The sequence below is a fragment of the Elephas maximus genome, chromosome 9 (genome assembly GCF_024166365.1).
Source record: "Elephas maximus indicus isolate mEleMax1 chromosome 9, mEleMax1 primary haplotype, whole genome shotgun sequence".
Classification (NCBI taxonomy): Eukaryota; Metazoa; Chordata; class Mammalia; order Proboscidea; family Elephantidae; genus Elephas; species Elephas maximus.
This window is the reverse complement of record NC_064827.1, coordinates 9814309-9827024: the sequence shown is the minus strand read 5'-3', so window position 1 is coordinate 9827024 and position 12716 is coordinate 9814309. Positions and strand designations below refer to the sequence as shown.

General features: G+C 46.2%; 1 protein-coding gene and 1 pseudogene across 3 annotated transcripts in view; both read left to right on the top strand.

Moving 5' to 3' along the window:
• The window catches only part of LOC126083146 (axin interactor, dorsalization-associated protein-like), an 83910-nt pseudogene extending 77039 nt beyond the window's left edge, over positions 1 to 6871 (top strand).
• Positions 1 to 12716, top strand: part of KANK1 (KN motif and ankyrin repeat domains 1) — a 249227-nt gene that overhangs the window by 82754 nt on the left and 153757 nt on the right. The window lies entirely within an intron of this gene.

Genomic DNA, 12716 nt, shown 5'->3' with positions numbered 1-12716 from the left:
ACCAAAAAAAAAAAAATTTTTTTTTTTTAAAGGCAGTACACAAATTATTCAGGAAGAGAGAAATTTGGGCTTGTCCTCCTTGTTTGTGTATGTGTGGTTAGCTTTAATTAGAGGTTCAGAGTAGAAAGCTGGGAGTTGGTTAGAGGGGTTCCGCCGCTGGGCGGGGTTGTTGATGGATCTGTGCCCACCGACTTCTGCTCTTTCTCTTCCAGCAATGCTGGCCAGACAAACCTGGGTTTGTCTTCGCAGGGAAGGAGCCTGTCCTGCAGACCTGGCAGGCATTGATGAGTTGTTAGCATCCTGGCTTGTTTGCTCTGGCGGGAAATGTTCAGCTGGTCCCCCTCAGACCCTCTCCCTTGGGAAAGGGCAGAAGTTCTGTGCCTGGAATGCTCCATAAAGGCTGAGAGCAGGAGGGTGGCGAGTGGGCAGGGTGCCAGCTGTCTTGGAATACCAGAGCCCACGCTCTGGTAGTTAATGAGGCTCACAGAGAACATTTCCTTGGTATGTTTTATTGCTTGACCCAATTGATAGGGGCACCCTGGGAGAGTGGGCCACTTCCCACCGTCCTCTTCCTAGGCCGAAGTATGGATTGCTGATATTGGAACGAGTATCCCTACCAATCTGTTCTCTGCAGCGGGGGAGCCTTTGTATTTTGTAATTCTGTATTGCAAATTCTCTTTCTCTTTTTTAAGTGTGTACGTATTTTATTTTTCCAGTTTTGATTCCGGTTTTTACTTTTTTGTTCCCCTAGTTGTACAAATTCTCAATTTTCTAATACCTAGTCACTTCATGTATTTGAGGAGTCCTTGGGTGTTGTAAACGGTTAACTCGCTTGACTGCTAATCGAAAGGTTGGCAGCTCAGGTCCACTCAGATGCGTAGGAAGAAGGGCCTGGTGATCGACTTTTGAAAAGCTAGCCACTGAAAGCCGTGTGGAGCACAGCTCTGCTGTGACACACATGGGATCGCCGTGAGCCGGAAGGAACTGGTGGTTTCATTTGTTTATTTGAAGAAATGTTCTTGTGAGTACATATTTCAAATTGAAACCTGTATGCAGTTGTTCTGGCTTTATACACACAGTGGAACTTGATTAAAGTGATTTCTTTTTCATGAAGAATTAAAAGCGTCTTCTCAGAGTATTTTTTTTTTTAATAACTTTTATTAAGCTTCAAGTGAACGTTTACAAATCCAATCAGTCTGTCACATATAAGTTTACATACATCTCACTCCCTACTCCCACTTGCTCTCCCACTATTGAGTCAGCCCTTTCAGTCTCTCCTTTCTTGACAATTTTGCCGGCTTCCCTCTATCTCTACCCTCCCATCCCCCCTCCAGACAAGAGTTGCCAACACAATCTCAAGTGTCCACCTGATATAATTAGCTCACTCTTCATCAGCGTCTCTCTCCCACCCGCTGACCAGTCCCTTTCATTTCTGATGAGTTGTCTTCGGGGATGGTTCCTGTCCTGTGTCAACTGAAGGTCTGGGGAGCATGGCCGCCGGGATTCCTCCAGTCTCAGTCAGACCATTAAGTTTGGTCTTTTTATGAGAATTTGGGGTCTGTATCCCACTGATCTCCTGCTCCCTCAGGGGTCCTCTGCTGTGATCCCTGTCAGGGCAGTCATCGATTGTGGCCGGGCACCAACTAGTTCTTCTGGTCTCAGGATGATGTAGGTCTCTGGTTCATGTGGCCCTTTCTGTCTCTTGGGCTCTTAGTTGTCGTGTGGCCTTGGTGTTCTTCATTTTCCTTTGCTCCAGGTGGGTTGAGACCAATTGCTGCATCTTAGATGGCCGCTTGTTAGCATTTAAGACCCCAGACGCCACATTTCAAAGTGGGATGCAGAATGATTTCATAATAGAATTATTTTGCCAATTAGAAGTCCCCACAAACCATGTTCCCCAGACCCCCGCACTTGCTCCCCTGACCTTTGAAGCATTCATTTTATCCCGGAATCAGAGTATTTTGAGTTTTGAACACACTGACACTTAGCCAGGTGTGATCTTTCTTAAAAGAAGCACCTGGGTTTTCTCTATCTTGCCTGGTGGATGAGGGGGGGTCTTAGGTGCTAGTCTCAAATGTTCCAAATCATTTCAATTAAAGCAGTCACTATTCTAAAAGACAGGGCAGCAGCAGATACGTAGGAACTTCTTTGAAACCGCATAGTATTCTGTTAAAGAAGCCCTGGTAGTGCAATGGTTAGGTGTTTGGCTGCTAACTCAGAGGTGGGTGGTTTGAACCCGCCCAGTGGCTCCAAAGAAGAAAGGCCTGTTGATCTGTCCCCGTAAAGATTACAGCTCATAAAACCCTATGAGGCAGTTCTGCCCCATCGCATGGGGTTGCTATGAGTCAGAAATTGAGTCCACGGTACCCAGCAACTTTCTATTATGGGTAATGGAGAAATTTGGGAAGGTTAAGGGTGATGGTTGAATGACATAAGGAACATAATAAATGTCACTGAACTGTGCATGCGAAGATGTTGAAATGGCACGTTTTGCTACCTATGTATTTACCACAAGAAAGGCAAAGTGAAACCCATAGTAACAACATTGGATTGGATTTACAGTGTTACGGGGCACAGTAGGTGTTCTCAGTGTACATAGGACAAGTTAAAGCAGACGGGAAGTTCCGTACGAGCCTGACATTCGTCACAGTGGATGACAAAAGCTACGTTCTTAGTCCTGTGAGACTGTAAGAGACTGTAATAAGTTAATGATAGAACTAGTTCTCTCATTGTTGGGGGCCAGCAACGCAATTCCAACTCACAGTGACCCCATGTGACAGAGCAGAACTGCCCCATAGGGTTTTCTAGGCTGGAACCTTTATGGGAGCAGATCACCAGGTCTTTCTCCCCTGGAGCCACCGGGTGGATTCAAACTGCCAACCTTTCGGTTAACAGCTGAGCGCGTAACTGTTGTGCCACCAGGGCTCCTTGATCTTGCTCTAGTTAATACCAAAGAAAGAAAAGCTTAAGCAATGAGCTTAGCAAGTGGTTGTCTCAGTATGGTCTTTGGATCACTATCATCTGGGAACTGGTTAGAAATTTTAGTTCTTAGGTCCCACCAAGACATACTGAATCAAACTCTGGGGGTGTTTTTAAAACAGCCTTCCACATAATTTTGATGTACTCTAGCCCTGGTGGCGCAGTGGTTAAAAGCTCAGCTGCCAGCCAGAAGGTTGGCAGTTTGAATCCACCAGACACTTCTTGGAAATCCTTGGGGCAGTTCTCCTCTGTCCTGTAGGGTCGCTATGAGTTGGAATCAACTCGATGGCAGCGGATTTGGTCGTTTTTATTTTTAAAGTTTGAGAACAGCCGGTTAACGAAACACTCTTTTTATGACATTAAAACAGACTTTTTTTAGGATTGTATCAGGTTAAACACACAGGGTACTGAGGTGTTATATCATACCCTTGGCGTCTGACTGTATACGGGGTAGAAAGCAGAGGGGACAGTCTCCTCGGAGGCCCCAATGACTACTGTCTTAAAAAATTAGTTGCTGTCAACTTCACCTTGCGGCGACCCTGTGTGTGTCAGAGTGGAACTGTGCTCCATAGGGTTTTCAGTGGCTGATTTTTCAACAGTAGCTTGCCAGGCCTTTCTTCCAAGGCACCTCTAGATGGACCCAAACCTATAATCTTTCGGTTGGCAGGCACATACACCCAGAGACTCCAGATATTAGACCCTCACAAACCAAGCTTTCAGAGTATGGAAAGAAGACAGGTGAGGAGGTGGGCGAGGAACTACCGTTTGTGTCTCCCTTGCTGGGCCAGGCACTGTTTCTATCTCCCCAGAGGTCTCCTGCATTCAGTCCTGGCTCTAGTCCCGTCCATGGCCTTAGTGCACACGGATGGTCACCCTTTTCTAGTTGTGGTGGCAATCTCAAGACGAGGCTCTGCTGTGGGCTTTGGTCCTTTGGCCATCACTGGGAGTTAATCTGTTTGATCTCGGGGGCTGTACATATCCACCTAGGGCATGGAGTCTGAATGTTGGAGGTACAGAGAATGCCGTGCTCCTCTTAGTGCCTCTCCTTGGAACAGTGCTTGTGGGGGAGGAGGGTGGAGACATTGTGTTTCTTGTACAACGTTATGCTCTCTCTACCTAACACACAAGAGTTCTGGCGGAACAACGGTTAAGTCCTCAGCTGCTTACCAAAAGGTTGGTGATTTGAATCCATCCAGCCGCTCCAGGCGAGAAAGGCCAGGTGATCTGCTCCTGTAAAAATTACAGCTTAGGAGACCCTATGGGGCAGTTCTACTCTGTCACGTGGGGTCGCCATGAGTTGGAACAAGTGGACAATAACCTAACACACACCAGGTGCTCAGTAAACAGCTGTTGAATGAATTTCCATACCATGAGCACAAAGAATGCAGCATCTCCTAGAGAGCTTGTACCCACCCTTGAAACTCTTGCTTGCTTCTGTGCTTAAAGCAGGGCTTCCAACAGGTTTGGTCCAGTTCGACCCCCTGCTGAGAATTTGTCTTTCTGCCCCAGGTATACTGAATCAGAATCTACATTTTAACAAGATCTCCTAGCTGATTCTTATGTATAAACTCTTATTTATACATAAGAATCCCCGGGTGATTATTAAAAATGTAGATTTGATTAAATGTATCTGGAGCGGAAATGCAAATTCTCAGCAGGGGGTTGAGCCATTTGGAACTGGTTCAAAGCCCTGATTTAAAGGAGCTGTGCTCAGATTGTAATCCCTGGACGTATCACATCAGCATCACCCGGGAACTTGTTAGAAATGTAAACTCTTACCTTGCCCTTCCACTACGGAATCAGAAACTGAGCAGGTCGTTCTGCTATGCACTGACATTTGCGAAACGCTGGTTTTAGGCATGAGAAGTAGGTTTTGTTTTCCTGGTTGTTGTTAGCTACTGTGGAGTCAGCCTTGAACCCAGGGCAACCACCAACTCGTGGCAGCGCCAAGCACAACAGAACAAAATGCAGCCCGGTTCTGTGCCATGCCCGTGATTAGTTGTGGATCGGACTGTTGTGATCCATAAGGTTTGCTTTGGCTAATTTTTGGAAGTAAATGCCAGGCCTTTCTTCCTAGTCCATCTTAGTCTGGTATTAGTTATTACAAGTTTCTGGGAAAGCGAAGACGTTTTGCATATCAGCTTTGGGGCTGAGAGCACCCTGAAGCTCATTATGGCATTCCTGCAAAGCACCTGGCAGGCAGCTCGGATCTTCACCTGCTCTCATAGCCTTTCTCCCACAGAGGTCAGCCAGCCTCCTTCCTCCCCTACACCGATCAAACGGCGAGAGGAGAGAGAAGCCGTGAGGAAACTGAGCACTTCATTGCTAGGCTTACATTTCGAACGGCAGAACCCAGCTTGAAGGGACCCCATCTGAGAGGAAATCACTTCCTGATTTAAAAAAAAAAAAGCATCGACCTTTTGTTTTCTTTAAGTGGAAATATTCCTCCCACTTTATAAGTCTGAATGTAGAGTGGGGAAGTACCTTCCGGTGACTGTGTATCCCTTATTCCTTCTACAGCCTCTCAGGTCTGATTTTTTTTGGCCTTTGCTAAGCCGTAAGTTACAAAAAAATACTGTATTTTAGCAGCTAGTCTACATGGCTTGTATCCAGTTAAATATTTCATTTCTGAGTAAATATACAAGAAGAAACCCTCCCCCCCGCCTTGGGCCCTCTATGTGAAAATTAAAAAATCCTATATATCTGTTTTAATCTTTTCCCCTAAAATGCTTTACTTGGATGTTAAAAAACATCCCTTGGAGCAGACGGGCTTGGGCAGCTCCTCGGTGTGTGGTTGTGGTGACCCTAGTGGTTTCCCTGGCCCTGTTAATGTCGGCCCAAGACTCCCTAAAGCCAGGGCTTAGCAGGGGAGGGGCGGATGGGGACAGGGTGGGGCACCAGTTTTAAGAGAAGTGCAACTTGGACTCTTGGGGCCAGCTGGTGGAGGTGACAGACGAGTATCAGATATTAGCAAGATATCGATAAAAAGAGACCCAAGCTCAACACGATAATTCTGAATTCACAGAACAAAAGGAGACCACAGGCAAAATTGCAACGTGCTTTGGACGTACGAAGTACGAAGCGCAGCTTTAGAGTCCATCCACACAGTCCCGAGAAGAATTTAAGCTGGACGATCCGAAGAAGCTAGAGCAATCCTAGAGACTACTCTTACGTATAATAAAGAATTCGTATTTGATGGTCAGCTGGTCCCATTAAGGAGAATTTTAGCACCTGGTGGAGAGAATTTGGAATTTGAAGACAAGAGGGTGGTGCTGAAGCAGGGTCATGTGATTCTTTCCCACTAGAGCTCCTGGTACTTCATTAGCACGGTTGCCGTCAGAACCAGGAATGAGGTTACAGTCAGGACTGAGAGGATGGGTCCGAACGATGCTGGCTGGTGCATCAGTGCCCAATTCCCACGTCATGGGACATTGTTATTCTTCTGATGGTAACGCTTCTGAGCTTCACGTAGGAATGATCTCAATAATTACACATCGTTATGGGTATTCACCTGCCGTGAGGTAGCCCACAGGTGGTCTTATAAAAATAGTGTCTTCTAAATCATATAATCTAAGGATAACTGAGTCCGGTGCTAATGAGGTATTGCAGGGGTAACTGCTGTTTTCCTGCCAGTAGATTGTGAAACCTTCAAAACCTGCCTACCTCTTCTTAGAGCGATGAGTATGGAAATCCGGAAAGATATTCTAGTTCTTTTTCTGCTGCGGGTAGAGAGGACTGCCATTTGTTTCCTGTTTAGACATACTGACATTCATCCAGGTGAAAATACGCAAGTCATTAGCTTATTATAATTTGACGGTTTGCATTACTTTGGACTTAGGAATGGGGCATAAATGAACCTTCCATAGGATATCTGATACAGACCTCTGAAATTTGCGGTGGGCTTTCTGTAGGTTAGATATAGAACCCACGTATTTTAATCTTCACTATTCTAAATGAATGGAGCCCCAGTGGCACAGTGGTTAAGAGCTTGGGTACTAACCAAAAGGTCAGCGGTTCTAACCCACCAGCCATTCCTTGGAAACCCTACAGGAAATTCTGCTCTGTCTTATAGGGTCTCTATGAGTCAGAATCGACTCAGTGGCAAGGGGTTTGGGATTTTTGTTTACCTGTTTTGGTTTTTTATTTTAAATGAATAGTGCTAGCATGAGGGGAATGCGCGTCAGTACCTGACCTGTTTTAAACTGGTGTAATCCTAGTCATACCATTCAATACGTTTGCTCTGGAAATTACGTAACCACGGTAAGCTGTTTCTGCCCTTGCACTTCAGCACACGTTGTCTTTACTCTCAGTTGTCTCTTCGGCCACTTCTCTTTGCTGTATAGATGTTAATAAAACTCTGAGCCTGGGAGACTTCTCGGCCAAATTTAGTTTTGTCTTTCAGTTTGACTGGATTAATTCAAATTCTAAAATGATTCAGTCAACAGTGGCTCTAGGGGATGAAGAATTTGCCTTAATAAATTACTTCATTGTTCACTCACATCTCTGACTACCAGTTGTCAGATCCCCTGACGACAGTAAGCCCCTCAAGGAGCAAGAGCTGCGTTCTCTCTAGGCGTGTGAAGCCCCCCAGGCGCGTCAAGCCCCCCAGGCACTGGCCACACTGCCGTGTGAAGCACTCAGTATCTTCTGCTTGATGTTGCTGATGAGACCTAAAAAATAATCTCTTAAAAAGCCTGCTTACTGGAGAACAGTGGGATGCGGATTTTAAATTCTCATAAAAAGACCAGGCTTAATGGTCTGAGACCGGAGGGACCCTGACAGTCATGGTCCCCAGACCCTTTGATAGCCCAAGATCGGAACCATTCCTGAAACCAACTCTACAGACAGGGATTGGCCTGGACTATAAGATAGACAATGATGCTGGTGAGGTGTGAACTTCATGGCCCAAGTAGACAGACACGTGAGACTATTTGGGCGACCTCTGTCTGGTGGCAAGGTGAGAAGGAAGAGGGGGACAGGAGCTGGTTTAATGGACACGGGGAATACAGGGTGGAGAGGAGGAGTGTGCTGTCTCATCGGGGGAGAGCAGCAGAGAGTGCACGGCGGGGTGTGTGTGGCTTTGTGTATGAGAGACTGACGATGTGTAAACTTTCACCTAAGGCACAGTAAATAAATTAAAAAAAAAAAAAAACCTGCTGTTCCCCCAAACTATGGCCCATGTGTGCTCTGTTAACCTAGAACTGAACCCATTCCTGAACCCCAGTCTTCAGCCAAAGATTAGACAAGGCTATAAAACAAAAAATAATACGTGTGAAGAACATGCTTCTTAGTGGTAAATCGAGACCAAATGGGCAGCTCCTGTCTGAAGGCAGGAAGGGACAGGAACTGATTGAATGGACACAGGGAACCCGGGGTGAAAAGGAGTGTGCTGTCATATTGTGGGGATTGCAACCAATGTCACAAAATAAAGCCCGTATAAATTTTTAAATGAGAAATTGAGCTGTAAACTTTCACCTAAAGTGCGTGCACACACGCACACACACAAACCTACTATTAAAATGTAGCAAAACTGGGGGAAAAAAAATCCCGCAATGTTTCCCTTGTGACAACGTCACAGTTTAGGAGTCTCTCTCACTGGCATTTTTTTTTTTTTTTAGTAAAACCTACAAAGGTGTATAAATGACTAGATTTATAGATTCCTGTAGCATCATTGCAAGGTTTTAAGGAAAAACCAGGTATGGCAGCTGAGTATCAATTACCAAGTTGGACTATTCTTTCCCATGTCAAGAAATTGTACTTGGATGTTTACGGGAGAAAGTATTCCAGATTGTACCAGTTCTTTGTCAGAAAACTGGTATTACCCTAGACAGCGTCGTCTCAACTTCTGTATAAAACTTTTCTTTGAAACCTGGGCCCAAGCTGTGCTAAAAACCCTCACGATCACAGGCCTGCACAAGGGGGAGGGAGAGGCCTGAGTACAGAGCTCCTCGTAACTCTCTACAGGTTTTACTATTCTTGTTTAATAAAATGGCCTGCAGTTGAAAACTGGAGCGAAATGGACTTTACGCTGCTTCAAACATATGCATAAAAACTGTCAGCTCAGGTAGAGTCTTCAGCACACACACCTAGGAAAATAGGGTCAGTGGGGCAAATTCAGCAGGGGAGGCACACAGAACCTGGAGGGACCCAAAGACCTGGTCACTGGTGAGGTGTTGTGAGCAATTACACCATCTACCCCCTGACATCCCTCCATAATGCTGCAGGGTAGGGCCTTCTTCCCCCTGCTCCCGTTCGGTGCCCACCCAGCACACCTGAATATTTACCTTAGCAACCTGGTAACCCACCACCCGTCTGTCAGCTTGTCTTACTGTGGTGGCTTGTGTTTTGCTGTGATACTAGAAGCTATGCAACCAATATTTCAAAAGCAGCAGGGTCACCCATGGTCAGGTTTCAGCAGAGCTTCCAGACTAAAACTATGAAGAAAGGCCTGGTGATCTACCTCCAAAAATTAGCCAGTGAAAACCTTATGGGTCACAACAGAATACCGTCTGACTTGCTTGCTTTGGCTACGTCATCAGGAAGGACAGGTTGCTGGAGAAGGACTTCATGTTTGGTAAAGTGGAGGGACAGTGAAAGCGAGGGAAACCCTCAATGAGACACATTGACACAATGGCCTCAGTAATGACTCAGCCATACCTACAATCATGAAGATGGCACAGGGCTGGGCACCGATTCTTTCTGTTATGTATAAGGTCACCATGAGTCGGAGCTGACTCAGTGGCAGCTAAGAACAACAATACCTGGTAAACAGGGAAAGGAAGGTATTTAACTGGAATCTTTGGCTGCAAGAACTAAACCAACTGCAGCCTGCTCAAGGCAGAGAGGGAAATGTATTGTCAGAATACAGAGGTTCTCTAAGGAATTCGTGATCCTCGGAGGTTCTCTAAAACCTGGAATGGAATTGAAAAAGCACAAGGAAGCTGAAGGACCCGGTCTGTGTGTTGTCCCTCCCTCCCTCTCTCGGCTTCGTCCTTCCCCTTCTGGACCGTCCACCCGCGGTCAGAGGTCTAGCTGCACCCAGAGCTGCCAGCAAGCTCCTCAGCCCCTTCAGAGCTCTAGTGGCAGCCTGGGGTCTTGCCCAGCTTGAGTCTGACATTTTTACTTGGTCCAGTGAGCCACGGCTGGCTGAGGCTGGTGTGTGCTGGGGGAGTGGCGTGGGAGGCCCACCCCTGACCCTGTGACGGGGACTCCGAAGAAGGGAGTAGCTTGCACAGAGGAGACAAGGATTGCCCCCACGCATACCAGTGTTAACTTGTTGCTGTGGGTTTATTCGTTAAACCCACATTCAGGGAAAAATCTTCTTTGACTTCCCGGGAATCTGGATGTGGGACCTGCAAACCCTTGGGCTGGACTGTGAACCAGGGTGCTGCATTGTGGTGCCTTTGCCGCAGTGACACCACCCACTGGGGCCTCCTGGCGGGCAGCAACTGATGGCTCCATTGACGTTCATGCCTGTTGGTGGAGGCCTTTGGCGTAGCAGTGGTGATGAGACTGGATGCCCTTGAACCATGCAGGTACCTTCTCCTGAATCTCCGCTCTAAGAATGATCTTAATAACGTATCCGGGATAACATTAGTCTCACTGATGGAAACCAATGAAGGTGAACCAATATCCTCAGAAAAGAAACACCAGTTACTGGATACTAACCCTCCTTCCCTTGTTCCTCTACTTGGTCACTCCGTTGTTCCTGAAGTGGTGTGGGTTGTCATCCCCTCAGAAAAATACGGCATTTTTCTAAATGAAATTAAATTTATTTGGTGTTTTATTTGTTTAATAACAAATTTCCAGATTATTAAACTAGTACTGTATTTTTAATTTTGCATGTATTTAATAACATGGAGTCTCTGGGTGGTACAAATGGTTAACATGCTTAGTTGCTGACTGAACGGCTGGAGGTGCGAGTCTACCCAGAGGTGCTTTGGAAGAAAGGCCTGGCGATTTACTTATAAAAAATCAGCCATTCAGAGCCCTGTGGAGCACAGCTCTACTCTGACACACGTGAGGTCACCATGCGTTGGAGTCAGTTCAATGACAACTGGCCTTGTTTTTGGTTTGGTGTCTGCCCTAAACTGAGGTGCTTTCTATTTGTTTTTGTTTTCTGTTTAGAATAGCTAACCTTTCTGTTAGCAAGTGCTTGACCTTTGTGCCACCAGGACTCCTACCATTTGCAAAGCCAGGTCAGAAACTCATTTACTCCTGAATGCCAAAAACCCAAACCAGTTGCCATCGAGTCGATCCTAAGTCACGGCGACCCCCATGCGTTTCAGAGTGGAACTGTGCTCTGTAGGGCTTTCAGTGGTTGTCACCTTTCGGACGTAGATCAGCAGGCCTTTCTCCCAAGGCACCTCTAGGTGGATCTGAACTCCCCCCCCCCCACATTTAGACCTTGTCTCTTTTTCACGTACTCATTTGTTTGTATTATTGTACTTTAAATGAAGGTTTACAGAACAAACTAGCTTCTCATTAAACAATTTAGTACACATACTATTTTGTGGGAAACCCTGGTGGCGTAGTGGTTAAGTGCTACGGCTGCTAATCAAAGGGTCGGCAGTTCGAATCCGCCAGGAGCTCCTTGGAGACTATATGGGGCAGTTCTACTCTGTCCTTAAGAGTTGCTATGAGTTGGAATCAACTCGACGGCCCTGGGTACTGTTTTGTGACATTGGTTACCAACTGCACAACCTGTCAACACCCTCTCCTTCTTGACCTCGGGTTCCCTATTACCAGCTTTCCTGTCCCCTCCTGCCTTCTCGACCTTACCCCTGGGCTGGTGTGCCCGTAGTAGTTGAATGCTTAACTGTTCATGCCACCTGGGGAACCCATTCCGGAATACCAAAACCAAACCAAACCCACCACCATCGAGTTGATCATGACTCATAGCAACCCTGTGTAGGAGCCCTGGTGGTGCAGTGGTTAAAGTTCTTGGCTGGTAACCAAAAGTTTAGCAGTTCAAACCCGCCAGTCGCTCTGAGGGAGAAAGACGTGGCAGTCTGCTTCCATAAAGTTCACAGCTTTGGAAACCTTACGAGGCAGTTCTCCTCTGTCCTATAGGGTCACGATGAGATGATTCCAGAATTAAAAAAAAAAAACCATTGCTGTCTAATGGATTCCAATTCATAGCAACCCTATAGGACACAGTAGAACTGCCCCATAGGGTTCCCATGGAGTGGCTGGTGGATTTGAACTGCTGGCCAATAGTAGCCTTCAAATTCCTAAGCATTTTCTATAAGTCTTCATTGAATTAGTAAAAACATGAGGAAAGATAGGTCCTTTTTCTGGCAATGGGTAATTCTGTTAATATTCCTGTGAAGAAGCTTTTCTACTGGCTCACCCACGGTGCGCTTCTGCCCAGAATCCTCAGTGACCCGACTCACTGTGAATGTAATTATTTTCTCACGCTTCATTTGGCAGCCACCTTCCTTTTGCCCTGATTTCAGACACTGTCTTGCCCACAGCACAACCAGTGCATTTAAAAATAACAAAAACATTTTGGGAGGGGGAGGGAAATTTTAGGATTAAATCAAGGGGAACCTATAGGAGATGGCATAGCTTGCCCACAGCGTGAATACGAATGTGCTGTACAGGGTCACCATGAGTTGGAATCAACTCAGCGGCATGGGTTTGTTTTTTTGTTAATTGTCCTGGACAAGCAGCATATTATGGAGGATCTACGAATACCTCCTCATCTCGAATTTCTGCATGAGCCACACTTCAAA